General features: G+C 47.7%; 1 protein-coding gene and 1 long non-coding RNA gene across 3 annotated transcripts in view; both read left to right on the top strand.

Moving 5' to 3' along the window:
• Positions 1-27,041, top strand: part of SPON1 (spondin 1) — a 2,596,838-nt gene that overhangs the window by 169,963 nt on the left and 2,399,834 nt on the right. The window lies entirely within an intron of this gene.
• LOC142255162 (uncharacterized) lies at positions 55-1,372 on the top strand. The gene is made up of 6 exons (XR_012727361.1): positions 55-214; positions 309-383; positions 477-551; positions 675-746; positions 1,030-1,132; positions 1,290-1,372. It is a non-coding gene; the product is annotated as an uncharacterized LOC142255162 (long non-coding RNA).

Below are 27,041 nucleotides of genomic sequence, written 5' to 3'. Positions count from 1 at the left end.
CAATGATTACGGTAATGTACCGCATATTCAGTGGATTACAGCTGTCTCCACTGCACGTGCGTTTAGTCTGTGGCGACTTCCTGCTTTACGTGTTAAAAGCCATCACAGCACTGAATAGTGCTACTGACGGCCATATCCTGGGAAGGTGGCGTGCAGGTAAGACACAACTACACCAGCGCTGCTGACGGCCATATCCTGGGAAGGTGGCGTGCAGGTAAGACACAACTACACCAGCGCTGCTGCTGAACTCACCCCTCCTCCACTAAACACCAAAGTCCTTTATTGCTTATGTAACGTTCTACCTACAGAAGGAAAATATCCACTCCACCAATGTCTAAAACCTCCTCCTCCACATGAGAGAAGTCTGCAGGAGCCTTTATCAGGTATATGACCCTAAGCCTGCAGCTAATCGAGTAGATGCCTGAAACATGTCTCTGCATTTAACCCCTTTATCACTATATGCAACCTAATTACAGATGGTGTTTATATACATGTTCTCTTACAACCACCCAAACGTCTATGTGATCCACATGAATATATAAGGATAAAAGGTACTTGTAAAAGTCTCTTTCAACACTATATAAACCTGCCAAATATTACTCTATAACTGCGCAGCACTATATAAGCCTATGAATTAATAGTACTAAAAAATGCATGATCTATTCTAATTTTAGCTGGAAATCTCTTCCATTGGAATACATGTACACGAATTCCTTCCAGCCAAAGGAAATCTAACCTGCTTCTAGGTATGTGCATAGAGGCTGGAATATAGTAAACATTGATGTCTCTTTGATTTTTTTTATATATATATTTTTTAAAAAATCCATTCAAGGTGAATGTAAAGAAGATCTATTCAATCACTGCTCCCTATTGTTTGCGACATTCACCCCTTGAAATCGCCGGTGCTCCAACAATCCCATATAACACTGATTGAAATATTATTCATAAAATCAATGATAAAGGTTCCTTATCTGTATACACAATAAACTTGTCATTTACAATCAATTAACACACATTCTTCCTCTGCAGACTTCATCCTCTGGAAAATCTTGTATCATAAACTATTCTTGGTGGTACTCCTTCCATCCTGCTCCATTATTTTCTTCTCTTCTGAAACAGCCCTCTTGTGGAGGTATGCGAGAATGTATTACCCCTATATTCTGATTGTAACTGTGATATACTGTGAGCCATGCATACTTTATAATACGCTCAGACATGGTATCTATTGTATATAGTTGTATATTATGTAATATATGTAAATATTGATTTCTTTATTTCTCACTTCACAGCGACTATACATGATAAAGGCCGTTGGGCCGAAACGTCCACCATCTTTTGTCGCCATCAAATAAATAATCACTTTTTTGCAAAGAAAAAAACTTTTTGTCTTCATTTTATCAACAAGAGAGTGCAGTGTCTATTATATAATAAGTTCTGGGACTATTGACCCCACACTAGCACCTCTAATGAAACCATACTCTAGCTGAGTGCACACCAATACCCTATAACTCTGTCAACATCAATTGAGGCAAAAAACGTTCCAATATCAATCACAACCCCGTTCAGTTTGGTAAGAAGGTCACTCGTATCACGGAGATATGAGGATAACGAGGTGACGTAGGGTCTGAGAATAGTGTTCAGGTATACACTAACGTTCTGTGATAGTGAATTTATGCCAGCCACAATGGGTCTCCCTTTCAAAGGTGATACTCCCTAGTGGATTTTTGGTAGGGCATAGAACGTTGGTGTAACCGGAAACTTCTCATACATGAATTCAAATTCTTTTTTGGGAGATCAAACGCTGTAGTACTCCCTCTGTCAGAATCTCCAATAACACATCATTCTAAACAGGAGTGGGATCACGTTCAAGGGCAGCATAGCCATCAGAGTCACGTAGGATAGCATAGCACATCCTTTGATATTCATTGTGACTCCTGACGACTATGTTGCCCCCCTTGTCTGACGGTTTTATCACCAATTCTTTTTTATTAGTCAATGCTACAAGAGTATCCATCTCGGTTTTAGACAGATTAGGGGAGAAACTCTGTCTCATATCAGACAATTTTTTCAAATCATCAGAGACGACTTTAACAAAAATATCCACACTGTCAAGGTTCCCTCTAGGTGGCTGTTTCTCGCTCTTCCTCTTTAAATTGGTGAATGGTCCCACTCCTAACTCCCTCGTGTTCTCACTATCCAACGCAACAAGATTTGCAAAGGTTTCCCTTTCTTCAGGGGTAATGCCCAGGAGATCAAATTTAGATTCCTCAGTGGTTTTAAAAAATTTCTTCCATTTTAACTTTCTGCCAAACAGGGAAAGGTTCTTTGTCCGTGTGAAAGGGTTATACCTCTCCGTGGGCACGAATGATAAACCCCTTCTCAAGATATACAAATCAGTATCAGACAATGCAAAACCAGAGAGATTAATAATCTGGTTATTCATCTCCTTTCTTTCCTGTTCGAGTTGGTGAATGTTGACCGAGGTCTCAAATCGTAGGGCAACGTCTTCTCCTCTAAAAAAGAGGCCGAACCAACAGGTATGGATGATGTTAACTGAGAGACTAAGGATGATGATGACATTGCTGCTCCTCTTCCCTGCCATCTATTTCTATAGTGCCTTTGTCTCCTGCCACTTCTATTCCCTCCAAAAGGGCCTCTTGGTCTTTCTGAGTCGGATGATTCCAAGTCAGAGGATGGTATATCAGTCGGAGGTCCTCTTTCCTCTGTAAGGATACTGTATGCTGTTTTATCCTTGAACTCTCCCAAATCTTTTACAAAGTTACTGTGTTTTCTTATTTTCTGTGTATTATGAAATTTTTCAACAGAACTTTGTAAAAATTTCTCTCTCCTCTCAAAGTCAGGGTCAGTCTTATATTTTAGTACTGCCTCTATCCGTTCAGTCAATTTGGCGGAGGTTTTTGTCAGGGTCAGTCTTTCCTCTGTAAGCAGCAACTGCATAAAATGTATGGACGTTGCCTTAGATTCCTTTTCCTACTATTCTAATAGATTGGCACTTCTAGATCTAGGTGCACGTGTAACAGTGATTCTCAGCACCTTAAGGCCCAGTCACACTAAACAACTTACCAGCGATCCCAACAACGATCCAACCTGATAGGGATTGCTGGTAAGTTGCTAGGAGGTTGCTGGTGAGATGTCACACTGCGACGCTCCAGCGATCCCACCAGCAACCTGACCTGGCAGGGATGGCTGGAGCGTCGCTACACGAGTTGCTGGTGAGCTCACCAGCAACCAGTGTCCCAGCCAGCAGCGCCGCGTGGAAGCGATGCTGCGCTTGGTAACTAAGGTAAATATCGGGTAACCAACCCGATATTTACCTTGGTTACCAGCGCACACTGCTTAGCGCTGGCTCCCTGCACACCTAGCCACAGTACACATCGGGTTAATTACCCGATGTGTACTCTGCTATGTGTGCAGGCAGCAGGAGCCGGCTTCTGCGGGCGCTGGTAACCACAGTAAACATCGGGTAACCAAGAAGCCCTTACCTTGGTTACCCGATATTTACCTTCGTTACCAGCATCCCCGCTCTCACACTGCCAGTGCCGGCTCCCTGTTCCCTGCACTCCAAGCCACAGTACACATCGGGTTAATTACCCGATGTGTACTCCGGCTACATGTGCAGAGAGCAGGAGCCGGCACTGGCAGCGTGATAGCGGGGACGCTGGTAACGAAGGTAAATATCGGGTAACCAAGGTAAGGGCTTCTTGGTTACCCGCTGTTTACCGTGGTTACCAGCGTCCGCAGAAGCCGGCTCCTGCTGCCTGCACATTTAGTTGTTGCTCTGTCGCTGTCACACACAGCGATGTGTGCTTCACAGCGGGAGAGCAAGAACTAAAAAATGGCCCAGGACATTCAGCAACAACCAACGACCTCACAGCAGGGGCCAGGTTGTTGCTGGATGTCACACACAGCAACATCGCTAGCAACATCGCTGCTACGTCACAAAAGTTGTTCGTTAGCAGCGATGTTGCTAGCGATGTTGCTTAGTGTGACGTGGCCTTTAGGTACAATCCCCTGTTTTATGTAGCTCTCAAGGGATTGCACCTCCCACCATGACTTGATATTGTCACGATAACAACTATAAAGTTCGTTAAACAATTGTTTTAAATTAGTGACTCCTCCAGTGTAGACCACGTTTACCTCATCAGTAAAAAACTTATCAGCGTCTGTTAACCAATTGCTGGTATTGATAGGTTCAGAAAGAAAACCCGCCATCAATTTAAATCCTCAGTATAACAACCAGAAAAAGAAAATCATATACTGTAAAGTAGTTAAATCAGTTTTTATCCAGGAACTACCAGGTAGTCCCTGGATAAAAACTGATTTAACTACCTTACAGTATAGGATTTTCTTTTTCTGGTTGTTATACTGAGGGTTTTATTAAGCCAGAAGCATTCTCATTAAAATAGTTTTAATAGATTGTTCGATTTTGTTTTTTAGAATCTTTTTTATAATCAGGTAATTTTAACAGGTAGGGATTGATCGTCCAGAGGTATCTTTTCTGATCCGACTGGGTGAGAAATCTCACACGTGAAAGAGCAATGATCAGAGAAAGAACGAGGGTTGATCTTAAAATTCTTAAACTTAGAGATAGTGAAAATGTCAGTTAAGGCCAAATCTATTCTTGAGAAAGACTTATGAGGATTTGATTAGTAGGTATATTCACTAGAGGTTGTGTTAATACAGCGAAAGACATCAAATAGCTCTTGTTTAGAGATCTAAGGGTCTAGAGTAGGAAAATAATGTCTATTTGGTGCGGTAGAGTCAATAAAGCTATTAGGAACTACAGTGGTACCTTGCTTAACGAGAACAATCCATTCTGGGACTGTGCTTGTTAATCAAGGTACTCGTTCAGCAGAGCAAGATTTCACATAGGAAATCATTGCAATGCTGACGATCCGCTCCACAACTTCTAAAATGTCCCATCCTGGTCCCCTATTCTATCATTCCATACATGCACAACCACACACAAACACACACAAACTCACACAGACACACATGCACGCATGCGCACACACACATATTATATGCTCACCTTACCTTCCGTTCCATCGCCGGTCTGCTGGGACTTGCTGTTCTCTGGTACGGGGCTGGGCTGTGTAACGCGTTACCATAACGACGAGGCAGGAACTTCCCGGCCAGAGTGCTGATGTCAAAGGCAGAGCCGCTTGCCTCTGATTGGCCAGCGCTCTGCCTTTCATTAGCGGTGACAGGAAGTTCCTCCCTCGTCGCTATGGATGCAGATACACAGCGTGGACTGGAGCGGCGAGGCGCACTACAGCACCCAGGAGGCCGGCAATGAAACGAAAGGTAAACATATGTTATATTATATGCTCACCTTACCCTCCGTTCCATCGCAGGCCTCCTGGTCTTGTAGTTCGCCGCGAGGACGCCGCGATGTACCGGGAACTACAAGAACCATCAGACCAGCGGTGGAACGGAAGGTAAGGTGAGCATAATAATGTATGTGCCTGCATGTGTGTGTTTGTGAGTACATGTGTGTGTTTGTGCGTGCATGTGTGTGTTTGTGTGGACTGCAAGTGCGGGTCAGAGTGCGGTGGATGGACGAAACCGGAAGTGTGTGCGGTGAGAATTTGGCTCGTACAGCAAAGCTTTCTCGTAAAGCGGGTTACAAATTTACAGAAAGCTTTGCTTGTATAGCGAAATTCTCGTTAAGAGGTAAATTAAATTAATTAAATTAAAGTCTCCTAGTATTATAAGATTCCCTTTTTTCAATTCTAGAATTTTTTGGAAATTTTGTTAAGAAAAGATTGTTGTTAGGTGCGTACACATTAACAATTGTGCTATAATATTGGATTTTGAATTGACCCATCAAACCTTTGACATTGATGCAATAAACGAACTTGTCTTCCTCGGCAAAGTAAGGAACGAACTCCTTTTCATGATGTCTGAACCATGAAAAAGACACTCCTGGCAACAATATGTTCCTGCTTTTGAGCTTTGATCTCAGTAGCTCAGTGGCATCTTTGGGGCGATTAAAGTCTCTTTCCAAATCATTCATCTCCTACTGGGAAAACCATTTTGGTCTTGTATCATCTTCAAAGTAAGAACTTGATTTATTATCTGGTTCAGGAAGACCCAGGGCCAGATTAAGGTTGGTGGGGGCCCCTGGGCAGAAAATCTGGTGGGGGCCCCATAACGTTAACATTTTTAGCCATAACAGTAGAGCACGAACCGTAGCATTTAGATATAAATCCAATGAACATTTATCTTATCCTGTTCTGCCACATTCAGATTTACAGTACTACAATACAGATACAGTCCAGGATAAATCACAGCTGTCCACTTACACACAGAAAGTAGAGTTAAGGCTGCTTTACACATTTCGATCTCGTATGCGCCCCCATCGTATGTGCAGAACAGGCAATTTGTTGCCCGTGTCGCACAAACGATTAACCCCCCGTCACACGTACTTGCCTTCCAAATGACCTCGCTGTGGGGCGGCGAACATCCACTTCCTGAAGTGAAAGGGACGTCACACAGCGGCCGGCCAATAGAAGCGGAGGGGGCGGAGATGAGCGGGACATAAACATCCCGCCCACCTCCTTTCTTCCGCATTGCCGGCGGGACGCAAGTAAGCTGCAGTTCATCGTTCCCGGGGTGTCAGATGGAGCGATGTGTGCTGCCTCAAGAACGATGAACAAAGAGACGTTCAATTTTTAGAAAATGAACGACGTGTATGCAATCAACGTTTTAACGCACAATCAGGGTCGCACGTAGCTGTCACACACTACAATATCACTAACGATGCCGGATGTGCGTCACTTACGACGTGACCCCGCCGAGACATCGTTAGATATATTGTAGCGTGTAAAGCCCGCTTTTGTCACATATTTTTTATTGATCCCAATGTTAAGGCAGCCAGGGCCAGCTCCAGGGTTTTGTGGCCTCCGGGTGAAAGAGTCTCAGTGGACCCCATCCACACACAGACACGCACACACACATACAGGCATGCGTATATACATATTTGAAGACAAATTCAGAAAAATACATATAAACAGACAAATATATGCACAGTCATATACACTGACATACATGCAGACACAGACGCATTAGGGCTCGTGCGCACGTTGTGTAATTACATGCATTTACGCTGCGTATAGCACTGCAGTGTAAATGCATGCGTCCTGCGTCCCCTATACAATCTATGTAGATTGTGCATGATACGTGCACCCATTGCTTTTATGAACGCAGCGATTTGGGTGCTAAAATGTTGACCCAAATCCGTGCGTTCATAAAATGAGCATGTCAATTATCCGTGCGCTATGGATGCAGCTCCCTCTGTCTATGGTGGGGGCAGCAGCCAGAGCGCATGAAATCGGCTTTTTTTTGTACAGAAAAACTGCATCCATTATGCATTGTTTTCTGCAGCGATTTGACGCGCACATGTGCTGTCAAATCGCTGCAGAATATTCAGCAGTTACATGCGCATGAGCCCTTACAGGTATTAATATGGGAAAGTCGCCAGCAGCCTCACTCACCTCTCCCGCTTGTTTCCGTCCAGCTCCTTCAGGACATGTGGCTGTTTCACGATGGCTGTCACTAACACACATGACTGCACACTGACAGCACTGCTGTATATACATCACAGGAGGGGCTGGGGGCTACGATATATATATTACAGGAGGGGCAGTGGGCATAGACGTTACTGGAGTGGCAAACAGCTCTGGTGGTGTACTCATCACTGCGATGGGTGACATAGCGCTCTGGGGAACCCATATAGTTCGGGGGGGGGGGGGCGCGCGCACAGACTGCTCTAATTCATATATACACACACAGTACTGCTTCTTACACACACATCTCTGACACACACACACTACAATGCACCCCCCATTACCCCTACACACACACGCACACACACACACAATACAATGCACCCCCCATTACCCCTCTCCCCACACACAATACAATGCACCCCCCATTACCCCTCCCCCCCCCACACACACACACACACAATACAATGCACCCCCCATTACCCCTCTCCCCACACACAATACAATGCACCCCCATTACCCTCTCCCCACACACACAATACAATGCACCCCCCATTACCCCCTCTCCCCACACACACAATACAATGCACCCCCCATTACCCCCTCTCCCCACACACACAATACAATGCACCCCCCATTACCCCTCTCCCCACACACACAATACAATGCACCCCCCATTACCCCTCTCCCCACACACAATACAATGCACCCCCATTACCCTCTCCCCACACACACAATACAATGCAACCCCCCATTACCCCTCTCCCCACACACACAATACAATGCACCCCCCATTACCCCTCTCCCCACACACACAATACAATGCACCCCCATTACCCCTCTCCCCACACACACAATACAATGCACCCCCCATTACCCCTCTCCCACACACACAATACAATGCACCCCCCATTACCCCTCTCCCCACACACACAATACAATGCACCCCCCATTACCCCTCTCCCCCACACACACAATACAATGCACCCCCCATTACCCCTCTCCCCACACACACAATACAATGCACCCCCCATTACCCCTCTCCCCACACACACAATACAATGCACCCCCCATTAACCCCTCTCCCACACACACAATACAATGCACCCCCCATTACCCCTCTCCCCACACACACAATACAATGCACCCCCCATTACCCCTCTCCCCACACACACAATACAATGCACCCCCCATTACCCCTCTCCCCACACACACAATACAATGCACCCCCCATTACCCCTCTCCCCACACACACAATACAATGCACCCCCCATTACCCTCTCCCCACACACACAATACAATGCACCCCCCCATTACCCTCTCCCCACACACAATACAATGCACCCCCCATTACCCCTCTCCCCACACACAATACAATGCACCCCCCATTACCTCTCTCCCCACACACACACACACACAATACAATGCACCCCCCATTACCGCTCTCCCCACACACACAATACAATGCACCCCCCATTACCGCCTCTCCCACACACACACAATACAATGCACCCCCCATTACCCCTCTCCCCACACACACAATACAATGCACCCCCCATTACCCCTCTCCCCACACACACAATACAATGCACCCCCCATTACCGCTCTCCCCACACACACAATACAATGCACCCCCCATTACCCCTCTCCCCACACACACAATACAATGCACCCCCCATTACCCCTCTCCCCACACACACAATACAATGCACCCCCCATTACCCCTCTCCCCACACACACAATACAATGCACCCCCCATTACCCCTCTCCCCACACACAATACAATGCACCCCCCCATTACCCCTCTCCCCCACACACAATACAATGCACCCCCCATTACCCCCTCTCCCCACACACAATACAATGCACCCCCCATTACCCCTCTCCCCACACACAATACAATGCACCCCCATTACCCCTCTCCCACACACAATACAATGCACCCCCCATTACCCCTCTCCCCACACACAATACAATGCACCCCCCATTACCCCTCTCCCCACACACACAATACAATGCACCCCCCATTACCCCTCTCCCCACACACACAATACAATGCACCCCCCCATTACCCTCTCCCACACACACAATACAATGCACCCCCCATTACCCCTCTCCCCCACACACAATACAATGCACCCCCCATTACCCCTCTCCCCACACACAATACAATGCACCCCCCATTACCCCTCTCCCCACACACAATACAATGCACCCCCCATTACCCCTCTCCCCACACACAATACAATGCACCCCCCATTACCCCTCTCCCACACACACAATACAATGCACCCCCCATTACCCCTCTCCCCACACACAATACAATGCACCCCCCATTACCCTCTCCCCACACACACAATACAATGCACCCCCCATTACCCCTCTCCCCACACACAATACAATGCACCCCCCCATTACCCCTCTCTCCCACACACAATACAATGCACCCCCCATTACCCCTCTCCCCACACACAATACAATGCACCCCCCATTACCCCTCTCCCACACACACAATACAATGCACCCCCCATTACCCCTCTCCCACACACAATACAATGCACCCCCCATTACCCCTCTCCCCACACACAATACAATGCACCCCCCATTACCTCTCTCCCCACACACACACACACAATACAATGCACCCCTCATTACCTCTCCCCACACACAAACACAATACAATGCACCCCCCATTACCCCTCTCCCCCACACACACAATACAATGCACCCCCCATTACCCCTCTCCCCACACACACAATACAATGCACCCCCCATTACCCCCTTCTCCCCACACACACAATACAATGCACCCCCCATTACCCCTCTCCCCACACACACAATACAATGCACCCCCCATTACCCCTCTCCCCACACACACAATACAATGCACCCCCCATTACCCCTCTCCCCACACACACAATACAATGCACCCCCCATTACCCCTCTCCCCACACACAATACAATGCACCCCCCATTACCCCTCTCCCCACACACAATACAATGCACCCCCCATTACCCCTCTCCCCACACACACAATACAATGCACCCCCCATTACCCCTCTCCCCACACACACAATACAATGCACCCCCCATTACCCCTCTCCCCACACACACAATACAATGCACCCCCCCATTACCCCTCTCCCCACACACACAATACAATGCACCCCCCCATTACCCCTCTCCCCACACACAATACAATGCACCCCCCATTACCCCTCTCCCCACACACAATACAATGCACCCCCCATTACCCCTCTCCCCACACACAATACAATGCACCCCCCATTACCCCTCTCCCCACACACAATACAATGCACCCCCCATTACCCTCTCCCACACACACAATACAATGCACCCCCCATTACCTCTCTCCCCACACACACACACACAATACAATGCACCCCTCATTACCCCTCTCCCCACACACAATACAATGCACCCCCCATTACCCCTCTCACCCCACACACAATACAATGCACCCCCCATTACCCTCTCTCCCCACACACAATACAATGCACCCCCCATTACCTCTCTCCCCACACACACAACACAATACAATGCACCCCTCATTACCCTCTCCCCACACACAAACACAATACAATGCACCCCCCATTACCCCTCTCCCCACACACACAATACAATGCACCCCCCATTACCCCCTCTCCCCACACACACAATACAATGCACCCCCCCATTACCCCCTCTCCCCACACACACAATACAATGCACCCCCCATTACCCCTCTCCCCACACACACAATACAATGCACCCCCCATTACCCCTCTCCCCACACACACAATACAATGCACCCCCCATTACCCCTCTCCCCACACACAATACAATGCACCCCCCCATTACCCCTCTCCCCACACACACAATACAATGCACCCCCCATTACCCCTCTCCCCACACACACAATACAATGCACCCCCCATTACCCCTCTCCCCACACACACAATACAATGCACCCCCCATTACCCTCTCCCCCACACACACAATACAATGCACCCCCCCATTACCCCTCTCCCCACACACACAATACAATGCACCCCCCATTACCCCTCTCCCCACACACAATACAATGCACCCCCCCATTAACCCCTCCTCTCCCCATCACACACAATACAATGCACCCCCCATTACCCCTCTCCCCACACACAATACAATGCACCCCCCATTACCCCTCTCCCCACACACAATACAATGCACCCCCCATTACCCCTCTCCCCACACACAATACAATGCACCCCCCATTACCCCTCTCCCCACACACAATACAATGCACCCCCCATTACCCCTCTCCCACACACACAATACAATGCACCCCCCATTACCCCTCTCCCCACACACACAATACAATGCACCCCCCCATTACCCCTCTCCCCACACACACAATACAATGCACCCCCCATTACCCCTCTCCCCACACACAATACAATGCACCCCCCATTACCCCTCTCCCCACACACAATACAATGCACCCCCCATTACCCCCTCTCCCCACACACAATACAATGCACCCCCCATTACCCCTCTCCCCACACACACAATACAATGCACCCCCCATTACCCCTCTCCCCACACACAATACAATGCACCCCCCATTACCCCTCTCCCCACACACAATACAATGCACCCCCCATTACCCCTCTCCCCACACACAATACAATGCACCCCCCATTACCCCTCTCCCCACACACAATACAATGCACCCCCCATTACCCCTCTCCCCACACACACAATACAATGCACCCCCCATTACCCCTCTCCCCACACACACAATACAATGCACCCCCTCATTACCCCTCTCCCCACACACACAATACAATGCACCCCCCATTACCCCTCTCCCCACACACAATACAATGCACCCCCCATTACCCCTCTCCCCACACACAATACAATGCACCCCCCATTACCCCTCTCCCCACACACAATACAATGCACCCCCCATTACCCCTCTCCCCACACACAATACAATGCACCCCCCATTACCCCTCTCCCCACACACAATACAATGCACCCCCCCATTACCTCTCTCCCCACACACACACACACAATACAATGCACCCCTCATTACCTCTCCCCACACACACAATACAATGCACCCCCCATTACCCCTCTCCCCACACACAATACAATGCACCCCCCATTACCCCTCTCCCCACACACACAATACAATGCACCCCCCATTACCCCTCTCCCCACACACAATACAATGCACCCCCCCATTACCCCTCTCCCCCACACACAATACAATGCACCCCCCATTACCCCTCTCCCCACACACAATACAATGCACCCCCCATTACCCCTCTCCCCACACACAATACAATGCACCCCCCATTACCCCTCTCCCCACACACAATACAATGCACCCCCCATTACCCCTCTCCCCACACACAATACAATGCACCCCCCATTACCTCTCTCCCCACACACACACACACAATACAATGCACCCCTCATTACCTCTCCCCACACACAAACACAATACAATGCACCCCCCATTACCCCTCTCCCCAACACACAAACACAATACAATGCACCCCCCATTACCCCTCTCCCCACACACAAACACAATACAATGCACCCCCCATTACCCCTCTCCCCACACACAAACACAATACAATGCACCCCCCATTACCCCTCTCCCCACACACACAATACAATGCACCCCCCATTACCCCTCTCCCCCACACACACACAATACAATGCACCCCCCATTACCCCTCTCCCCACACACACAATACAATGCACCCCCCCATTACCCCTCTCCCCACACACACAATACAATGCACCCCCCCATTACCCCTCTCCCCACACACACAATACAATGCACCCCCCATTACCCCCTCTCCCCCACACACAATACAATGCACCCCCCATTACCCCTCTCCCCACACACAATACAATGCACCCCCCATTACCCCTCTCCCCACACACACAATACAATGCACCCCCCATTACCCCTCTCCCCACACACACAATACAATGCACCCCCCATTACCCTCTCCCCACACACACAATACAATGCACCCCCCATTACCCCTCTCCCCACACACACAATACAATGCACCCCCCCATTACCCCTCTCCCCACACACAATACAATGCACCCCCCATTACCCCTCTCCCCACACACAATACAATGCACCCCCCATTACCCCTCTCCCCACACACAATACAATGCACCCCCCATTACCCCTCTCCCCACACACAATACAATGCACCCCCCATTACCCCTCTCCCCACACACAATACAATGCACCCCCCATTACCCCTCTCCCCACACACAATACAATGCACCCCCCATTACCCCTCTCCCCACACACAATACAATGCACCCCCCATTACCCTCCTCCCACACACAATACAATGCACCCCCCATTACCTCTCTCCCCACACACACACACAATACAATGCACCCCTCATTACCTCTCCCCACACACAAACACAATGCACCCCTCATGACCTCTCCCCACACACAAACACAATGCACCCCTCATGACCTCTCCCCCCACACACAATACACCCTCCATTACCCCTCCCCCCCACACACAATACAGTGCACCCTCCATTACCCCTCCCTCCACACACAATACAATGCATCCTCCATTACCCCCTCTCCCCACACACAATACAATGCATCCTCCATTACCCCTCTCCCCACACACAATACAATGCACCCATTACCCCTCTCCCCACACACAATACAGTGCACCCTCCATTACCCCTCCCTCCACACACACAATACAGTGCACCCTCCATTACCCCTCCCTCCACACACACAATACAATGCACCCTCCATTACCCCTCCCCCCACACACAATACAGCCCTCATCACCCCCCTACACACACAAATTACACTGCTCCATCCTACACACTCCTGCCTCCCCCCCTCCCTCGGAATACAGTGCTCCTCCTCTGCCTGTCACAGAGCTGTGTTCCTTCACAGATGTTCCCCGTTATGTGTCCTCTGCCCCTCCCCACTCATCCCCATTAATTACACCTGTCTCTTCGGCTCCTCCATGGAGCGCTCGCTTCCTCATGTCCCCAGTGTGGCGCCGGCAGCACTGTGATGATGTCAGCAAGGTGCTGATCTCATCACGTTGCTGCACGTCGGGGGCGGGGCCCAGTCCCGGCGCGCTGTTCAAATGTATTTACGTCTGAAAGACGCAAATACATTTGAATAGGAAAGGAAACAGGAAGCGGCGGTCATCGGCTCTGCTGCGCTCCTCTGCAGTGTACATGCCGGCACACAGCAGAGCCGGCACACAGCAGAGCCGGCACACAGCAGAGCCGGCACACAGCAGAGCCGGCACAGCTCGCTGCCTCCGGCTCCTGCTAGTGTGCCTGGCATGTAAGGAGCGCAGCGGGGACAGCAGACAGCGGCCCACCACACCGTGCCCCTGCTTCTAGGTACGGCCGCAGCACATAGCAGGGAGCATTAGCACACCTCTGACCCCGGAAGTTCAAGCGGCCGCTGGTACTTCCGAGGTCAATCAGCGTCCTGTGCCCGCAGTTTGTTTTTGCGTCTTAAAGACGCAGTTGCAAATAAATAGCGGTGCCCCCCCCAGAAACAGCACCGCTGATTTATTAGACTGTCTTTACGGAGGGGGAGAGGGTGTGAAAAAAAAAATGCTGACAGGTGCCTAGTGCCAAGTATGGTGGGGGCCCCCTTAGAAGCTCTTTTGGTGGGGGCCCCTGGGCTCCAGCCCCGCCTGCCCCGCCTATAATCCGGCCCTGGGAAGACCTCAACACACCGTTTACACACTTTGAGACACCCGAGCTTGATCTTGATCTCCAAGCTTTAGTCCGAAGTATGCAAAGTATACTTTTTTCACAAAATCTGTAATATTCAGCTGTTGCTTCAACACTGTATGTTCAGCACAAATGTAACAGAAACTGTCAGGCGACTTAATAAATTTCCGCTGAGCCATAATGCTAATTTTGGGAAACAGGGTTGAATAATCACGAGCTGACACGAACAGAGACGAGAGATTGTGAACAGGTGAGAATCAAGAAAAAAAAAGCCTGGGCATGTCCGAGCTCACACGTTCAGCTTGCAGCATGTTGATGTTGGTTTCATTAGCTCACTCTGGAAATGCTTTTTTTTAAGTTATATTTTTTGGTCATTGTATATCTTGAATGCACTGATGTGAATTAATGTATAATAATTTGGACTTTAAATTTGGTTAAAAACCCCAAGATCAAAATAATACGAAAAATTTACAAAATTTGAAGATAGTTTTGCATTTTGTGGCAAATTCTGATATCCAGGATTATTTTCAATATTTGGCTCATATGCTTTGTAATAGTGAGATCACAGACGTCCATGCAAGCACCTTGTGATGTACGATACACAAGACTTCAATGGTAACCCAAAAAAAGGATGAAAAAGCCTTAACTTCAATATCATCATAAAAGGCATTTGCTCAAGTTTGCAAAGAAGTATGAAAAGTGGACAGTAGAAGTATGGAAACAGGTGAATTGGCGCAATAAGACAAAAGCCAATAGACTACGCTCTGATGGGTGCAAATGGTTATGGAAGAAACAAGGAAAAATTAGGCTAAAAGAACAAGAAATTGAAGTAACTGTCAAGTTTGGTGGAGGAAGCCTGATTATACGGGGTTATTTCACAGTCCTTTAAAGGCATTGGATTGACCAGGATCGGTCATGTTCTCAATGTTGAGCTATATGTGAGTATCCTACTTGATGAATTATCCTACTTGATGAGTTACTCAATACACTCGAGTATTATGGGTTTGAAAAGTACGACAAAGTGTTCCAGCATGACAACGACCCAAAGCATACAGCGAAATTGGCAAAGAAATGGTTCAATGATAATGAAGTAAAGGGGGTAGATTGGGCCCCACAGTCCTTAAACTGGAGTCACACACAACGACAGCGACAACGACGTAGCTGTTACGTCACCATTTTCTGTGACATAACGATGTTACATCATCGCTAGTGAGCTGTCAAAAATGTTGTTTTAAGCAACGACGCAGCAGCGATCATAATGACCTCGACGGTCTTCAGGCCCATGTCACTGCCTTCAGCGTCGTCGCGATCGTCGTTGCTACGGTGTCAAACACAAGGATTCATGTGGCGCAGCGGGATAGCAGCAATCAAAAAATGAACTGGCACATTCAAGTACGAGCAGCGATCTCGCAGCAGGGGTCTGATCGTTGTTAGATGTCACACATAGCGACGACGACGGCAAGGTCACTGCTATGTCACAGAAAATGGCGACTTAGCAGCGTCGTCGTCGTCATTGTCGCTGTGTGTGACATGGCCTTTAGACTTCAATCCAATCAAACACTTGTTTGTAGAGAAGAAGAAAAAGCTGTGTACATACCCAAGTGAATCAGTGTGCACCAACATTGGGACTGTGTAAAAGACCTGTTATCACATTTCATGCTTTAATCTGCTAAAGAGAAGGGTTCAGACAATGTTGAAAGCCAAAAGATGGATTTACAAAATACTATCAAAATGATAAGAATTTAAATCTAGATTTTTAGAAACAAAACAGTAACAATGCATTGTCATGAGAAGAATGTGCATAATTATTCAAATGCTAATTAATTGAAAGTAAAATTCATATATCAGATAGCCAAGATAATTGTCTATAAAATGGAGGTAGTTTCACAATTGAAGCTGTAGTGATAGAGAGATATGGAGCCTGAAAGTCAAAAGTTCAAAACATTATTACATTTTTGCTCATCCGTGCATGCAGCATGAACCCCCACTCATCCCATACACACTACACACGCACATACATACATACATATATATATATATATATATATATATATATATATATATATATATATATATATATATATATACAGTTAGGTCCATAAATATTTGGACAGTGACACAAGTTTTGTTATTTTAGCTGTTTACAAAAACATGTTCAGAAATACAATTATATATATAATATGGGCTGAAAGTGCACACTCCCAGCTGCAATATGGGAGTTTCCACATCCAAATTGGAGAAAGGGTTTAGGAATCATAGCTCTGTAATGCATAGCCTCCTCTTTTTCAAGGGACCAAAAGTAATTGGACAAGGGACTCTAAGGGCTGCAATTAACTCTGAAGGCGTCTCCCTCGTTAACCTGTAATCAATGAAGTAGTTAAAAGGTCTGGGGTTGATTAGAGGTGTGTGGTTTTGCATTTGGAAGCTGTTGCTGTGACCAGACAACATGCGGTCTAAGGAACTCTCAATTGAGGTGAAGCAGAACATCCTGAGGCTGAAAAAAAAGAAAAATCCATCAGAGAGATAGCAGACATGGTTGGAGTAGCAAAATCAACAGTCGGGTACATTCTGAGAAAAAAGGAATTGACTGGTGAGCTTGGGAACTCAAAAAGGCCTGGGCGTCCACGGATGACAACAGTGGTGGATGATCGCCGCATACTTTCTTTGGTGAAGAAGAACCCGTTCACAACATCAACTGAAGTCCAGAACACTCTCAGTGAAGTAGGTGTATCTCTCTCTAAGTCAACAATAAAGAGAAGACTCCATGAAAGTAAATACAAATGGTTCACATCTAGATGCAAACCATTCATCAATTGCAAAAATAGACAGGCCAGAGTTAAATTTGCTGAAAAACACCTCATGAAGCCAGCTCAGTTCTGGAAAAGTATTCTATGGACAGATGAGACAAAGATCAACCTGTACCAGAATGATGGGAAGAAAAAAGTTTGGAGAAGAAAGGGAACGGCACATGATCCAAGGCACACCACATCCTCTGTAAAACATGGTGGAGGCAACGTGATGGCATGGGCATGCATGGCTTTCAATGGCACTGGGTCACTTATGTTTATTGATGACATAACAGCAGACAAGAGTAGCCGGATGAATTCTGAAGTGTATCGGGATATACTTTCAGCCCAGATTCAGCCAAATGCCGCAAAGTTGATCAGACGGCGCTTCATAGTACAGATGGACAATGACCCCAAGCATACAGCCAAAGCTACTTAGGAGTTCATGAGACTGTGCAGGGGACGCAGGACGCATGCAGTTACGCTGCGCTACAAAGCGCAGCGTAACTGCATGTTTTTACGCAACGTGCGCACATAGCCTAAAGCAGTTTTTCAACAGATCTCAGCTGTGTAGCTGTCATCTGGAGAAATGGAAGAGTGATCGAATTGCTAATCCTTATAGTCCCCGATCATGAAAGGAACACCATTCCTATAGTAAAATAAAAAAATAAAGTAAAAAAAGTTTTAAAAAATTGAAAAAAATTACCCCCCTATTCGCCCCATTGAAAATTAAAGGGTTAAAAAAATAAAAAATACAGTGGAACCTTGGTTAACGAGAACAATCCATTCTGGGAGTGTGCTTGTTAACCAAGTTACTCATTCAGCAAAGCAAGATTTCCCGTAGGAAATCATTGCAATGCAGACAATTCATTCCACAACTTGTTAAATGTCCCATCCTGGTCTCTTATTGTGCCATTCCACACATGCACAACCACACACAAACATGTACGCACACACATTATACTCACCTTACCTTCCGTTCCATCGCCGGCCTCATTGTTCTTGTAGTTCGCCAGTACAGGATGTGTATCGGGTAACCATCGCGACCGATGCCCCGGAGCTGCCGCTACCAGAGCACTGACATCAAAGGCAGGAGCCGCTTGCCTCTGATTGACCAGTGCGCTGCCTTTGAGTAGCGGCTGACAGCGGAAGCTCCGGCATCAGTAGCGATGGTTACCAGATACAGATCTTCTAGCGGCGAACTACAAGATCCAGGAGGCCGGCGATGGAACAGAAGGTAAGGTGAGCATAATATGTATACTTTCCGTTCCATCGCCGGTCTCATGGTTCTTGTAGTTCGCCGCTACAGGATGTGTATCCGGTAACCATCGCGACTGATGCTGGAGCTTCCGCTATCAGCCAGTCCTGCCTTTGACGTTAGCGCTCTGGCAGCTGAAGTTCCGGCATCGGTCGCGATGGTTACCCGATACACATCCTATAGCGGCGAACTGCAAGTTCCAGGAGGCCGGCAATGGAACAGAAGGTAAGGTGAGCATAGCATGTGTGTGTGCGTGCATATTTGTGTGTGTTTGTGCGTGCTTGTGTGTGTTTGTGTTGACTGCAAGAGCGGGTTAGAGCGCGGTGGATGTACGGAACCGGAAGTGTGTGCGGTGAGTATTTTGCTCATTCAGCAAAGCTTGCTCGTAAACTGAGTTACAAATTTACAGCAAGCTTTGCTCGTTAGGCGAAATACTTGCTAACTGGGTTACTCGTTAAGCGAGGTTCCATTGTATACACATATTTGGTATTGCTGCGTTCAGAAACACCTGATCTATCAAAATATAAAATCAATTAATCTGATCGGTAAACGGAGTAGCGGCAAACAAATTCCAAATGCCAAAATTAGGTTTTTTGGTCGCCGCATATTTTGCGCAAAATGTAATAATCGGCGATCAAAACGTAGCATCTGCACAAAAATGGTACCATTAAAAATGTCAGCTCAAGATGCAAAAAATAAGCTGTTACTGAGCCATAGATCCCAAAAAATGAGAACTCTACGGGTTTCGAAAAATGGTGCAAAAGTTGTACCACTTTTTTTGGACAAACTTGTGAATTTTTTTAACCCCTTACATAAAAATAAACCTATTTATGTTTGGTGTCTACAAACTCTGAGACATCACACCAACACATCACTTTTACCATATAGTGAACATGGTGAATAAAATATCCCAAAAACTATTGTACAATCGCACTTTTTTTGCAGTTTTTCCACACTTGAAATTGTTTTGCTGTTTTGCAATACACTATATGGTAAAATTCATGGTTTCATTTAAAAGTACAGCTCGTCCCGCAAAAAACAAGCCCTTATATGGGAAGATTAACAGAAAAATAAAAAGCTTACGGCTCTCGGAAGAAGGAGAGGAAAAAAAAACTGAAAAACACCAGGGGGTAAAGGGGTTAAAGAGTGAAATCAACCAGCCTGTGTTGGGTGGATTTGGCTATTTATGTTTTTGTTGAGGTAATGGATTTTTATATGGTTAAAATGTTTTCTTTTGATTGATTATATTATTGGTATTTATAAATTTATGGTAACTTTTAATAAAGCATTACAGCCATTTTTCATCCACCATTAGTTCTCCTTGTCTTTTATTATTATTCACTGAGTATTTATTATTAAGTAATGGTGAGTTGGCCTTGTGCTACCATGTGTTATGGTCGCCGAGGGGTGGCGAGCATCCGGAGGTGGACCCACTGGGCCGTGCACTGGACTGCCCTGAAGGAGTAACCAGCAGTGAACTCTTATACAGGTATTGTGTGGCACATCAAAAGAAGGCCTAACTGCATGACATCCAGGGACCAGTGGAGATCATCTCTTAAAGGAGTTGTCCGACATAAACTCAAAAATTTTTGTTAAGCTAATCTGTGCTGTATTGTCATATAAAACACTCCTACATTGTTATTTTTTTGTTTTCTAACGTTTGTTCCTCTTGAATTATCCCTTCATTCTCTGCAGCTCCTTGTTTACATTCAGCTCCAGCAAACTGACCACTTCCTGTGCAAAACCTCCCAGTCAGAGCTGGCACCGCCCAGCCTCAGTGTCCAGCCTCGCCCCCTGCCCGCCCCCTGCACACATTCCCTGTCAGTATTCAGCCTCAGCACTGACCTGTTATCACTACAGCATTGCAAATAAGAGCCCCACATCAGGCTCTGCACCGCACACGCACACATATGGCTCTGCACCGCACGCGCACACATATGGCTCTGCACCGCACGCGCACACATATGGCTCTGCGCCGCACACATATGGCTCTGCACCGCACACATATGGCTCTTCACCACACGCGCACAGACAGGGCTCTGCACCGCACGCACACAGACAGGGCTCTGCACCGACCCCCCCATCCCCCATCCCCACCATCCCCATAGGGAACACATGTAGGGAGTGCATACTCACCCGTCCTCGGTCCCCGCCGCTCCTGCACATTCGCGCGCTGTCTGTGCTCCGGCCATATCAGCACAGTAGTGACGTCACCGCTGTGCTGAAGAGAGCACAGACAGCCGGGCAGTGATGAGAAGCTGCGCTCCTTCTCATCAGCACTTTCAAATGTACCGGCATCTGTGATCTGCGATGCCGGTACATTTGAATGTGCGATCCTGAGCAGGGGGCCCGGTGCTGGCGCTGACACCACGGCAGCCGCCGCCAGGCCCCTCCCCCAGGTCACGGACCCCACAGCAGTGCAGGGGGAGGTTGTGGGGAGGTGTAAGGGTGCGGGGGAATCCGTGGGAGGGTGCAGGGAATGGGGCGGTGACTCCACGTACTGTACACGCCCAGCAGGGAGGCGACATGCTGTTCCACATTTGCATGTCAGCATGGCCCTGCCCATGTTGACATGAAATGACCGGAAGCAGCAAAATCGCGGCAGGAGCGGTCACATGACGACTCTGAGCCAGGGAAGAGGGGCTGACAGCAGGGCAGGTAAGTGGTCTCTATCTACTTACCTGCCCCAATGTAGCCCAATAGGGTAATAAAAAAGTTAAAAGAAGCCGGATAACCCCTTTAAGGATGGGTACAGTTTCTTAATGTCCAATGCTTGTGTGCAAAGATGTGGCAGCACGGTGGTGGGAACTCGGACTTGGTAACATGGAGGTGATGGTTCTGAAGTGGCGGCACAGATTTAGTGGCTCAGATGTGGCAGCATGGAGGTAGAGGTTCAGATGTGGTAGCATGGAGGTAGAGGCTCAGACATGGCAACACGGAGATAGTGGCTCTGACGTTGCAGCACAGAAGTAGTGCCTCAGATGTGGCAGCAAGAAGGTCGTGGAATACAGCAGACTCTGGGACGAGACTGGAACTAGGACTCAAAACCAGGGCTAGACACAGTAACGCATGGGGACCTGAGTATTGGCGACAAACTAATAAGCAACGTTGCTCAGGCGCCTACTGTAATGGGAAGCGGACTTAAATACCTTGGGAAACGGGGAGCTCAGAGGTCACTTTTGGGTAATGGGACGCCCGCCCTTTAAGAAAGGGGCGAGGCCACGCGCACCCTATGGGCACTCACAGAAAGACTGTGCGTAGCTTGGATTCAGGAAGAGGCCATGGCAGACCCTGGGACAGGAGAAGAGCATGTGGAGCTAATCGGCAGGTGAGAGGGAGGACACCCCCGCCGGAGCCTGGGAGCGCGCAGGTATACTGCGTTGAAATCAGGACCAGACAGGTGATAATAAGGTTGCCACTGCTATAGCCTGGGAGCGAGGGCATGCGGGAATACTGCGCTGGGAACGAGACCGGGTAGGAGAGAGGGAGGATGAGGAGTGGCATTACAGTAACCCCCCCTTAAGCCCCCTCCATTTTAGGAATCTCCTAAGGTGAAGAGGGGTATCAATATTCTCCTCAGGTTCCCAAGACATCTCCTCAGGACCAAACCCCTTCCAGTCTACCAGGTAGAAGGTTTTACCTCTGACCTCCTTCACCGCAAGGATTGCTTTTACCTCATAGATGTCCTCGTCACCAACCGGAGGAGGTGCGATCTGTTGAAATAAACTCAGGACGACAGGCTTAAGAAGGGATATGTGGAAGGAGTTCGGGATGCGTAGTGTGAGTGGCAACTTCAGCTTGTAGGATTACCCGTTGATCCGCTGGAGCACCTCGAAGGGCCCAATAAAGCGGGGCCCCAACTTGTATGAAGGCATCTTCAGGCAGATGTATCTGTCTCCGGGCTGAAAGGAGGAAGCATTAAGGTGTCTCTTGTCTGCGTGCCTGTTCATAGAGAAGGAGAAGCACTCCAGAGCGGATTTGGTCTCTGTCCAGATGTCAGAGGACTTTACAAAAGTATCGGCTGCTAGATTGGAAGAGGAACACACCACAGGACACGGAACTTTAGGTTGCAGTTAGTGATGAGCGAGTGTAACTGTTACTATTCGCTAATTTGCTTAACTGTTACTGCTACTATGCAGCCATCTTGGTTGTGGCATTTCTGTGATTGGCTGGCCGCACAGTGTCATTGGGTCTATAAAAGCCCTTCCACTGCCATTTTGCACACATTGCATCCGGAGCCAGCATTGTATCAGTTTTGGGATAGCGCAAGCAGCTGCTAGGGAGAGTGTTAGGCCTCTTAATAACACAAAGCTCTTTTCAGGGCTACCTGCAGTGTTTTCTCTTTTTAAATCATGACAGCCAAAAACATCCAAATGACCCTGATGAAAAGTTCACATACCCTGGTGATTTGGGCCTCATAGCATGCACAGAAGTTGAAACAAATGGGTTTGAATGGCTAAAAAAGGTAACTACCTCACCTGTGACCTGTTTGCTTGTAATCAGTGTGTGTGCATAACGCTGAGTGAGTTTCTGGAATCTAGACAGAGTCTTTCATTTAGCCACTGACATTTCTGGATTGTGAGTCATGGGGACAGAAAAAGAATTGTCAACGGATATACAGGAAAAGATAGTTGACATGTATAAAACAGGAAAGAGATACAAAAAATATCAGCCAGCAGTGTTCAAACTGTGATTAACAAATAGAAAATCAGGGGATCTGTAAAAGCCAAACCACGATCAGGAAGACCAACAAAAATTTCAGCCACAGCTGCCAGGAAAATTGTTTGGGATGCAAACAAAAACCCCCAAATAACATTAGCTGAAATACATGACTCACTGAAAACTAGCGGTGTGGCTGTTTCAAGATGCACAATAAGGTGTCACTTGAAGAAAAATGGACTGCATGGTCGAGTTGCCAGAAGAAAGCCATTACTGCACAAATGCCACAAATTATCTTGCCTACAATACAAGAAACAGCACAGAGACAAGCCTCCAAACTTCTGGAACAAGGTAATTTGGAGTGCTAAGGACAAAATCGACCTTTTTGTCCACAACCATAAACGTTACATTTGGAGAGGTATCAACAAAGCCTATGATGAAAAGAACACCATTCCTATTGTAAAGCATGGAGATGGATCGCTGATGATGTGGGGATGTGGGAGCTACAAAGGCACAGGAAACTTGGTCAAAGATGAAGGAAAGATGAATACAGCACTTTATGAACAAATGCTGGTGGCAAAGTTGCACTTATCAGCCCAGAAGATGCACATGGGACATACTTGGACGTTCCAACATGACAATGATCCAAAACACAAGGCCAAGTCGACCTGTCTTTGGCTACAGCAGAACAAAGTGAAGGTTCTGGAGTGGCCATCTCAGTCTCCTGACCTCAATATCATTGAGCAACTCTGGGAAGAACTGAAGCGTGCAGTTCATGCAAGAAAGCCCAGGAATTTACCGGAACTGGAGGCTTTTTGCCAAGAAGAGTGGGCAGCTTTACCATCTGAGAAAATAAAGAGCCTAATCCACAACTACCACAAAACACTTCAAGCTGTCATTGATGTTAGATGGGGCAATACAACGTATTAATAACTGGGATATGTGAACTTTTGATCAGGGTCATTTGGATGTTTTTGGTTGTCATTATTGTACCGCCCCGTGCTCGGCGGTAGCCGAGCCGCTCAGATCTGGACCTTCTGTGGGTGGCTCGAGGGTCTCCGGACCCGGGGGTCCTGCGGTCACTCCAATCGAAAGGGGTTTGTGGTTTGGGGACGTAGTTGTACGGCCGGAGCTGTGTTAAGTTCGTGACGCCACCCACGGGATGTGGTGAAGGTGGACACCACCGCTGCAGTTACGGGGCACCCTGGGTAGATGGTATGCAGCAAGTTGTTAACCCCTCCGTGGGCAGGGATGGTGGCCCCGGGACCCATTGGGAGTGTTTGGCGGTGCAGGGAGATGGGCGGCCGGAGGGCACTGATGTACTCACTATTATTAGTAAACACATGAGTCTCTGGTAAACCAAGGTGATGGTGGTCGGTGCCCGCAGCCGGCTGCAGTCTGGTCCCCCACCCGGTTGGTGGTCTCTGCCTTTCTCCTGCACCTGTTTGTGATGTTTGACTACCTGCGCTTGCAACTTCAGGAGTCTGCTCCCGGCTTGTGGTCGCCTAAGAAGCCCTTTACCCGCAAACGCTGGCCCGTGGGATCTCTGAGCCGTGGCTGCTTATCCCCCTCATTGGGCTGTTGTCTTTAGTCGGAACTTTGGGTGGGACAGGATCACAAGTCCTGGCCGCAATCAGTTAATTAGCTAGCCCCCAGTAGCTTCTGGACCTAGCTTCAGGGTCTGAGTACACCCCTTTGTGCTCCGGTTTCCGAGTCGGTTCCCAGGGTCGGTACCGTCGGGCCACTACCCTGTCCCGGGCCACCACGGTTCCACCGAACCATCTTCACGGCTCCTGCAGACAGAGGCCTCCGTATGCCTCCTAGCCAGAGGTACCAGGGCTCCTACCCTGGCACCTGCTCAAATTGGGTTCTCTCCTCTGCTGGAGCTGCACACAGCTCCAGCCCACACTCCCACACTCCTCTCCAACTTGAACTCTAAAACAATCTGTTTTCTTTTCCCGCCCCAGGCTCTCTGAACTCCTTGGTGGGCGTCTTCCAACCACCTGGTTCTGCCCCCTGGTATATCCATCAAGCCCTGGGGGTGGTGACTAGGGTTTTATATGCTTGGCTGCTGCCACCTTGTTAGGGAACGGTGTAATGTGGGGGTTTTGCCAGGGCGTCACAATTATGATTTAAAAAGAGAAAACACAGTAGTTTGACAATAAATGGCTTCACCACTTCAACCACTAACCATTAGTTTTTGTATATAAATTCATATGACATTGATCTTTTCTAGCAGAATTATTTTTGAAGATTTATATAAGTATGTTCAACTAACAGAAGACAGCACGGAAAAGCTTATTTTTTTATATTCAGCTATTATCATGTACTATCTGGACTTAAAGCCCTGTCACACACAGAGATAAATCTGTGGCAGATCTGTGGCAGATCTGTGGCAGATCTGTGGCAGATTTGTGGCAGATTTGTGGCAGATTTGTGGTAGATTTGTGGTAGATTTGTGGTAGATCTGTGGTTGCAGTGAAATTGTGGACAATCAGTGCCAGGTTTGTGGCCGTGTACAAATGGAACAATATGTCCATGATTTCACTGCAACCACAGATCTGGCAAAGATTTATCTCTGTGTGTGACGGGGCCTTTAGTATCTTGATGGCTGTACTGCTTTATGAAATGTCTAGCATATCCTTAGAAATTTGGCTTTTCCAGTATTATTAATAGAGATTTTGCAGCCTTAGAAGACACTATACTGTATAGTACCAGATGCTTTTACATAACTATGGTATAACTCTCATACAGTCTTCTTCGGTGGTTAAGTATGTAATAACTAGAAGGTGGCCCGATTCTAACGCATCGGGGTATTCTAGAATTTATTGTGTAGTTAATGTATGATTTTTGTTATATATATATATATATGTTGTTGTGTGTAGTTGCCAAGTGTTTGTGTAGGGCGCTGTAAATGTTCTGGGTGTTGTCTGGGTGTGGGGGTGTGTGAGAGCAGTGGTGTTTGTGTGTTGCGCTTTGTGGGTTGCATTGTTTGTGGAGCGCTGTGTGTCTGCAGCGTTGTGTGTGGTGCTGTGTGTGT

The sequence above is a fragment of the Anomaloglossus baeobatrachus genome, chromosome 10 (assembly GCF_048569485.1).
Source record: "Anomaloglossus baeobatrachus isolate aAnoBae1 chromosome 10, aAnoBae1.hap1, whole genome shotgun sequence".
Lineage (NCBI taxonomy): Eukaryota > Metazoa > Chordata > Amphibia > Anura > Aromobatidae > Anomaloglossus > Anomaloglossus baeobatrachus.
Note: the sequence above shows the minus strand (reverse complement) of the source record. Positions and strands in the feature narration are given on the sequence as shown.